Source organism: Siphateles boraxobius, unplaced genomic scaffold (genome assembly GCF_051911475.1).
Source record: "Siphateles boraxobius isolate OS27281-9 unplaced genomic scaffold, OSU_SipBor_1 186, whole genome shotgun sequence".
Lineage (NCBI taxonomy): Eukaryota > Metazoa > Chordata > Actinopteri > Cypriniformes > Leuciscidae > Siphateles > Siphateles boraxobius.
Genome location: NW_027508795.1, coordinates 64934 through 73110, shown reverse-complemented (window position 1 = coordinate 73110; position 8177 = coordinate 64934).

Sequence of the window (8177 nt, the reverse complement as noted above, 5' to 3'; positions counted from 1 at the left end):
CCTCTAACGTCTGTTTGGCATGGTAATGAGAGAAGGTGATGGCATTGCTTAGCATATCAGACACAGTTTGTATTCATAGGGAACAGCTCTGAGAAATGGGACTAATCAAAATGTGCAAATTAAACCTCCCAGTAAATTGATTCCTTTTATCCAATTGAAATTCCACACATGCTCAGGTTCAATTGAAAAATGTGCAAGACACCTAGGGTTCACAATGTCATATTTGCAAGATATCGCCATGATATGTGGTCTGAGTTTTTAGCATTTAATGTAAAATCTCTGTTGTACATTTTCCAGGGAGAACAGCAACATTTGTGTCCGCCTGAATCTGTTTGTTTATGGCCATACATGAACATATGTGACCTGATTCATGACTGTGGCCCAAAAACACATTTTGACTTATGAATGATAAATAAACAGCTCTGACTTTCTAAATATATATATATATATATTTTTTTTTCTATATATATATATATTTTTTTTTACATATAATTTTTTTGTCAAAAAATTTCATTGTAAAAACAAAAAAAATAATTTAAATGGTGGCTGTAATAAAAACGAAAACAAAAAAATATGTAAAATTTATTACGAGATTTATTAAAATAAGTTTGAAAACATGTAATGCATGTATTATTATATTATTTACTGGATACATTTAACAATTTTCTTTTGTCAATAGGAAAGAAAACAATATTAAGTGATGACATAAAAAGTCACAAAATATTGACATTAAAAATAAAATTATGACATTATCATTTAGATTTTTTAATCCCATAATTTTGACTTTTTATTTCATAATAACTTAGTATGTCATAATTTTGACATTTTAGTCATAATTAGCCTATGACTGTCATATTTTTTAATTCTATCACACAATTATGACTTTTAAAATAATATTTTGACTTGTTATCTAATAATGACTTTTTAATTTTATTTACTTCCATAGCTTCATGCTTTAGTGATCTGTTACACTACATCATAAAAAAAAAAAAAAAATGATGAATATCGTAATAAAAATGGCATGATTGTGAAACCTGATATGTCGTATTACAAATAACATTAAACATCCAAGGTTTTCTTGGAACTGCATTTCTCTATTAATTGAGACATTTTGATGGAATTGTGAATTTTTATTGATTATTAGGATATATATGAAATATCTGACCGGGAAATGGTGTAGCATTTCAGAGAGCCGTGTGATAAATAAAATGAATAAATAATAAATAAATGGTCTCCATGGGCTGCCATGAAACCACAGGGCTTACAACAGTTATTTTCTAGTCTTAGGTATGTAACTAGGTATTAATATTGCACAAAAAGTCTGTCATTATAAGTCAAGTGATTTGAACAAACCCTTAACCCTAAGCATTAAACTTTACAGTGTTACTCATCCTGGTCATGAATGATGCTTCATAACATGTGTCTTGATGAGCAGTGCAACGTTGTATGGACTTTTAGTTTGTATTTCACTGTTTCCCTGTGTTCTGTTCCACATTTCCCCACTTTGTTTTTTTCTAAGGTCACTGATTATGCCATCGTTTGTTGCTATGGTTACTAACTGCTTTCCACACCTGTTTCTTGTTCAGTTTTTTTCTCATGTATTTAAGCCCTCAGCTTAGTCCTCCTCACTGTCTTTGCCGTAGTGAAGCTGTTATGCTGATTCCTGCCTTCTGGATTGCCTGCTTAGCCTTTGTTTTTGTAAAGGATTTCACGCAGCAATGTACTAAAAAACAAAAAAGGTTTTCCTTTGGGGTTTTTTTTGTGTACAGACGACATCATTGTCGAAACGATCCCTGTTCACAAGGATCTGTGAAATGACTAGAAACGCTGTGTTCTGCTGCTTGACCAGTAGATGGCGATGTCACTTTGTAAAGAAACACTTTGATGCATGACTTTTGGTGCATGATGTCACCGTTAAAGTCCCCCTGTAGTCAACAATTTTATCCCTTAAAACTCATCTTTGATCACCAAAATTACATATTTAAAAGTTTTAAATATATATAAAAAGATTCTTCTTGCCTTAAAATATCTTGAATGTAATTCGACACGCTTGCCTCATTTAGTATGCGCGGTTCTATGAATATGCAAATGAGCTCCGCCTCCAGTCACTCACTCGCTCAGAGATCCACTCGTTGACGATCACACGTTGATCTGATTGGTTACAAGGTAGTTTGTGACGTCAGAAACAACAGCGATTTCAAACCGTGTTTTTGAGACTGGCTGCGTCCCAATTCGCCTACTTATACTACGACCTAAAAGTATGTACTCTTTTTGTGAAGAAAAAGTACATACTTTTGAGTGTGTAGCAAAAGAGTATGCAAGCTTTGGGACATACAATCACGTCATCTTTAACGGACAGATCTGTCGCGTGCGTCCAGCCACTGTAAACTGCCCTGTCAATCATCTTGTCACAGTTAAAATCCTCAATTCAATCTAATTTAATTTCCTACCGTTTCGGAGAGAAATGTTGTTGCACCTTGGTCTGCAGCCGTGGGTCATTAATGCGGAGACTCTCCTCATGTGTTTGCAATTTGAATATAATGATGCATTTAAAGGGTAATGGCTAAACGTATCTTTACAAAAGTTCACAATGCTGCTGCAGATGCAATATAATGTAGACAACATTGAATAAATAATTTTTCGTAAACCCCTTTATCTAAACCTTTCTACATAACCACCGGACTCGCCATGTCTGTAGTTTTTTAACACCTTTCACTCGTGTTTGTAGTTCTAATCGAATCCTCGTCCAACCATAGACAGTATAAGAAGTGGACAGAGCATCTAATTGGAACTCAGTTGAGACAGTTGAAGCCCATTTTTAGCGATTTTTTAGCACTTCCGTTCCTGACGCGCAGACTCAAACCGACTCAAACCAAGCTTGATGACGTGAGCAACCTGTCTGACAGACGTAAATCTTCTAGTAGCTGTGCGTGAAAATTGCCAACGTTAATCACTTCATATGTATTCATTTGCCACATACCGAATTATTTCAAATTCCCCAAAAACGTTGTTGAAATATTTTGTCCCGTTGCTTTTATGGACTCATTATCTATGGGCTTCTCCCTTGACGGGACGTCCCCCCGATTGCCTGCGAGCTTCTCCTCCTGTCTATACGGTAATGTCTCTATTGTGCGACAGAAAGTCGCGTGGTTATGACGCAATCGTTAGCCTGTTTTTTACAAAAACGGCTTCTACGGGGCCATAACGTAAGATACAAAGTAATGGAGCCTTTTATACATTGTCGTGTTTATTTAGAAATATATAATGGACAAATGAAGTCTTTGGACGCCTCAGATGTAAAGTTATTCGCTGTCAAAGTGACGCCAAAATGAATGGGAGTCAATGGAATGCTAACAGCAGGTGAAGTTCTGCTACGATGACGGCTCCCGCGAGGCTTCAGTTTCCGGCTGATGGATTACACGCTTGCGTCCAACGCGCGATGGGTTGTGGACAATATTAGCCGTTAGCGTGCGCATCGATCTGCACTTCGGATTCTGACCGGAAAAAGTGGACCATCCGGGTATCTTTGGAACACTCATTTCAACGTACTACGATTTGGGACGTGCTAATTCTAATTTCGAATACTATTTAGGACGTATAGTATGCGAATTGGGACGCAGCAACTGTCTTTGGTTCACTGCAGTTTTAAGGAGAAAATACTCAACAATGCTGTCGACTTATGAATTTACACACGGTTTGTGTTAAAGCATATTAAAAACACCACATAGACATATAAACAACATGAAAAGCTTGATTTTCACCACTGGGGGACTTTAAAACATTTCAAAGGTTTGTGTTTTGAGGCCCCCAAAAAGCAAAATGCAACAAAAAAAAAAGCAGCACGTTTACAACTAAAAGGCTTTTACTTGCTAAATAGTCTAAACTATCAATCAGGCGACCGAAGGCATGCAGTACATCGTTTGCAAGTGCAACAGGTTTTTCACATCATGTTGATCATGTAAAGGCCAATGACCTATTATAAAAGAGTTCATGTTTATAGGCTACTCGCATCTGAAGGCAACCTTCATTGAAGTTCATTGAACTCAAAAATAGTTTCTCAGAAAGCTGACTGTTTTTTTCCCCGACTCTAAATTCAGACGCTATCAGATGGAGTCAGTCATACGTGTATCAGCCTGTTCATTCATCAACCTGAGACTGCAAACAGCACAGAGAGATTAGACGAAGCCTTTAGCAGTTCAACGCCGTTGATATGATGCTATTCTCCATATACACTGGCATAAGAAAGCAACGAGAGAAGCTGGTATTAATATGCCTTTGACAGTCAGATTATTTCTACTTCAATTAAACCTCCGTATTGACGGATGAATCTGCCACAGATTTTATCTACGGAAAGATCTAGATCTCAGAGGATTATAACACAAAGGCACGTTGTCTTTACACCTGTTCATATGCTTATGTAGTCATTCATACAGTATCTAGGCTGTTTTTGTTAATTGTATCTCGTTTCAGTGTTTTGATGTGCTTACGGCACCATGTAATGCTCTTTCGCAATAGACTGAAGGTTCAGTTGAAAACGAATGACAAGCTGCAGTGTAAACATCCCTAGTTAAACAACCGCTGAATATGAACTTCAACTCAAGCGTGTTTAGCCAAATTTTCACATCAGATTTGTCTCTTTGTCAAGCAGTTGGAACGTCAATGCAAACTCTTCATCACTCCATAAATATCAGTAAACGCTGTGAAATACTTTCACAAACCCATTTTCTTCATTGTTGATGTATATTTCCTTGCTGTCCTGTTGCCAAACCTTAGCGAGTTGACTATGTAAACAGCATTTTAAAGCAATCCCAGAATTGCAGTGAGCTTAGTGAAAGTTCAGTCAAGGTAAAATAACATTAAATATTTTACATAACAAATATGCATGCTTATAGCACATCATTAATTCATCATTAGCAATGTGAACGCCAAACACACATCAATGCAGAAACTTATTATTTTTTTTTTCAAAACATTTCTTTTATATTCCTGTTTCGCTCAGGTGAAGAATACGAGGTAATGTTTACTCATTTTGAATCATGGCAACCATTGTTAACTCTGAGACTTGTTTTTGTTCTGGCTCATTTGTTGTATTATTATTAATAACATTCTTTCACTGTGATTCAAGGAATATTTGATGGAGTAGTTGTCAGCGATATTATCAGACCTTAAGCAACGTGTCAACAATGATCCGTATGTTTCCCCATCCCATATATCTGCTGGAGATCAGAACTGCACGAAGATAAACCTGACATGAACTCATTTTTTATGGTTCACAAACACTTACCATTTACATTCTCAGTAGCTAAAGGAAATTACCTCAATGAACTGCTTAATATTCCCGGAGGGAAAACCATGCAAAAGCATCCCAAGTGTTACTGTGCAAGACTTTCTTTCTTGTATTGTTTATTCAGATAGCAGAGATATAATTTATCTGCTTATATTGTCCTCACATAATCAGATAAAGTAAAATGGGTGGCTAAAAATTAGTTACATTCGTTGTCTTCCTTGTATCAACTTTTCTAGCAAAGAATTGCCTAAATTTGTTTGACCGTCGCGTCTCACGTCTTTTTGGAGCGTCTAGCTCATGAAATATCGTTCTAAAAATGCTGTGCTTTAAATATTTTCAACTTTTTAAAAACAACGCTACACCCCTAAAGCCCCTAAAGGGACGTGGTGAAGGGGGGAAAAAAAGAGATAGAGGAAAAATTATCTTTGCCCCGAGAAACGTTGCACTTGCAAAACGGTTTGCGTTCCCCTGAGAAACTTTGCGTTGGTTAAAACAAGTTTAACTTATTAAAAACGCAACCACTTTTTGCACCACGTGCACTAACCTGCGTCTCTCGTTCTAACAGCGTTGTGTGTGAATCCACCCGTACGTTTACACAACAACGATGAACTAAAAACTAAACGTTTTTCTTTTTTTGCATACAGGCGACGACGTCGTCAAAACGATCCCCGTTCACACGGATCCACGAAAATGACTAGAAACGCTGTGTTCTGCTGCCAGGCCAGTAGATGGCGATGTCACCTGGTAAAGAAACACAATGCACCTACAGACTGAACGCGTAATACACATGTGCATGATGATTTGTAGTTTACATTGAGACGATTTTCATCAACTTACACTTTAAGTCGTATTTTCTAAAGTTTGCATTTTCAGGCCCCAAAAACGCAGTTGTCATGTAAATGAACAGCCAAAACACATAAAAACGTTTTAAATTTTATTTTTTTGTATCGTTTTAACGTCTCTTTTTTGGGCATGTTTATCTGGGGGGAAAATGAATTTGAATGAAAAAAAAATCAAAGAAATTGGTAGAAACCTAACTTTGTCATAAAAATCCTAAAGTAAAAAGAGCAGAGCCTGAATGTGGGATTTTGGGTTCAAGGCTGAGACTAGTCTAAAATCTTCATGTCAAATCAACAGCCCACGGTGGCAAAGGCATGCTAATGATGCTTAATGATGACGGCTCCACTGCATATAATAGCTTTCTAGGTTCTACTGAGGCTGTTGGGGAATGATGTAAAAGACCCTGCGTTAGTCATGTTGTCCTGAGGTCCAGAGATTCACTTTGAGTCTGTATTCTGCTCTAATGGCATCACTTAACCCATGCATTCATTTAATTATCTATAACACCATTATCATTTACTTTCTCTGGACAAACAAAAACAGAATCTTCTATTTCTACCAACTAAACGGTAAATCTGTGCATGTTAGGCGTTTATATATATATATATATATATATATATATATATATATATATATTAACGGTAAATGTGTGCATGTTAGGCGATGCATAAATGCATATATATATATATATATATATATATAAATATATATATATATATATATATATATATATATATATATATATATATATATTAACGCCTATATATATATACGATATATATGCATTTATGCACTATAGGGGTGGTTAATCTGTCTGATTTCCCGATTCGATTCGATTACGATTATTGAAGTCCCGATTCGATTACAGTCAATTTTCGATTATTAACGATTCTCGATTAGCGATTATTGATTTTCCATTTCACAACAGTAAACGAAAATACACTACAAAGTGATTGCAGTATTAAAAAAAGTCAGCTGCTGAATTACTTAACTCTTTTATTGAGTAACAACAACTCAAAGCACTTTCTGTGTCGTGTAGTTATAACTTAAGAATTATTTGTATGAAGCTTATGTTCTGTAGAACACAGAAATGAACACATCACATTGTGTTGTGACTCATCAAGTTGAACTAAACAATAAATAAATAAATAACAAATAAATGAAAGGCTTTTTTCCTTTAGGAAGTAGATCAGAACCAACATACTGTAGAAATTGGACAATTTTCTTCTAGAAAGACAAGGTGTTGTTCAGGTGGAGGAAGACTGCAGGTTGCAGTCGAAACATATCAAGGTAAAGAAAAGGTTTTCTCTCCACCTGAACACCTTTCTAGAAGAAAATTGTCCAATTTAATCATTAAGAAGACAAAATGAACATTTTTGAACAACTTACTGTAACTTCAGTAACACCTATAGGCCTGTCATGATAACAAACCTTGCTGGGCGATAAATTGTCCAAGAAATTATTGCGATAAACGATAATCTTGATAATAAAGTCGTTCTGAGACCATTTTCTTCTAAAATAATGATAATGGCATAATAATGAAGATACACCTTTTCAAAGATTAATAAACTTTTATTTCTAAAGACTATTTAAATGAACAAAACAACCAAAAACAATAAAAGCAATGGACTCCGTCTCTGTTAACAAAAAATGCACTTACCAATGTGTGAGTTCTGTTCACACCGAGAATCATATCATGTACTGTGTGAGCATGCGTCTCAGATGAGTATGTGCGCTAGTTTGTGTGTGTGCGCGAGTTTGTGTGTGTGTGTGCTCGCGTCAGTATGTGCGTGGAGAGTTTGTGCGCGCGCGCGTCTCATATGAGTGTGTGGGCGCATGTCTCATATGTGCGTGGAGAGTTTGTATGTGCGCGCATCTCGTGTGTGTAGAGTTTGCGTGTATGTGCGTGAGCGACTTTAGGTGTGTCGTTGTGCATTTCATATGTATTTGTTTGAGCATTCAGCAGTATACATGTATGTTTGACTACTTAATATATGTGTATGCAAGTGTTTCATATATGTGTGCGTGAATCAAGTTTGATATAAGCCCT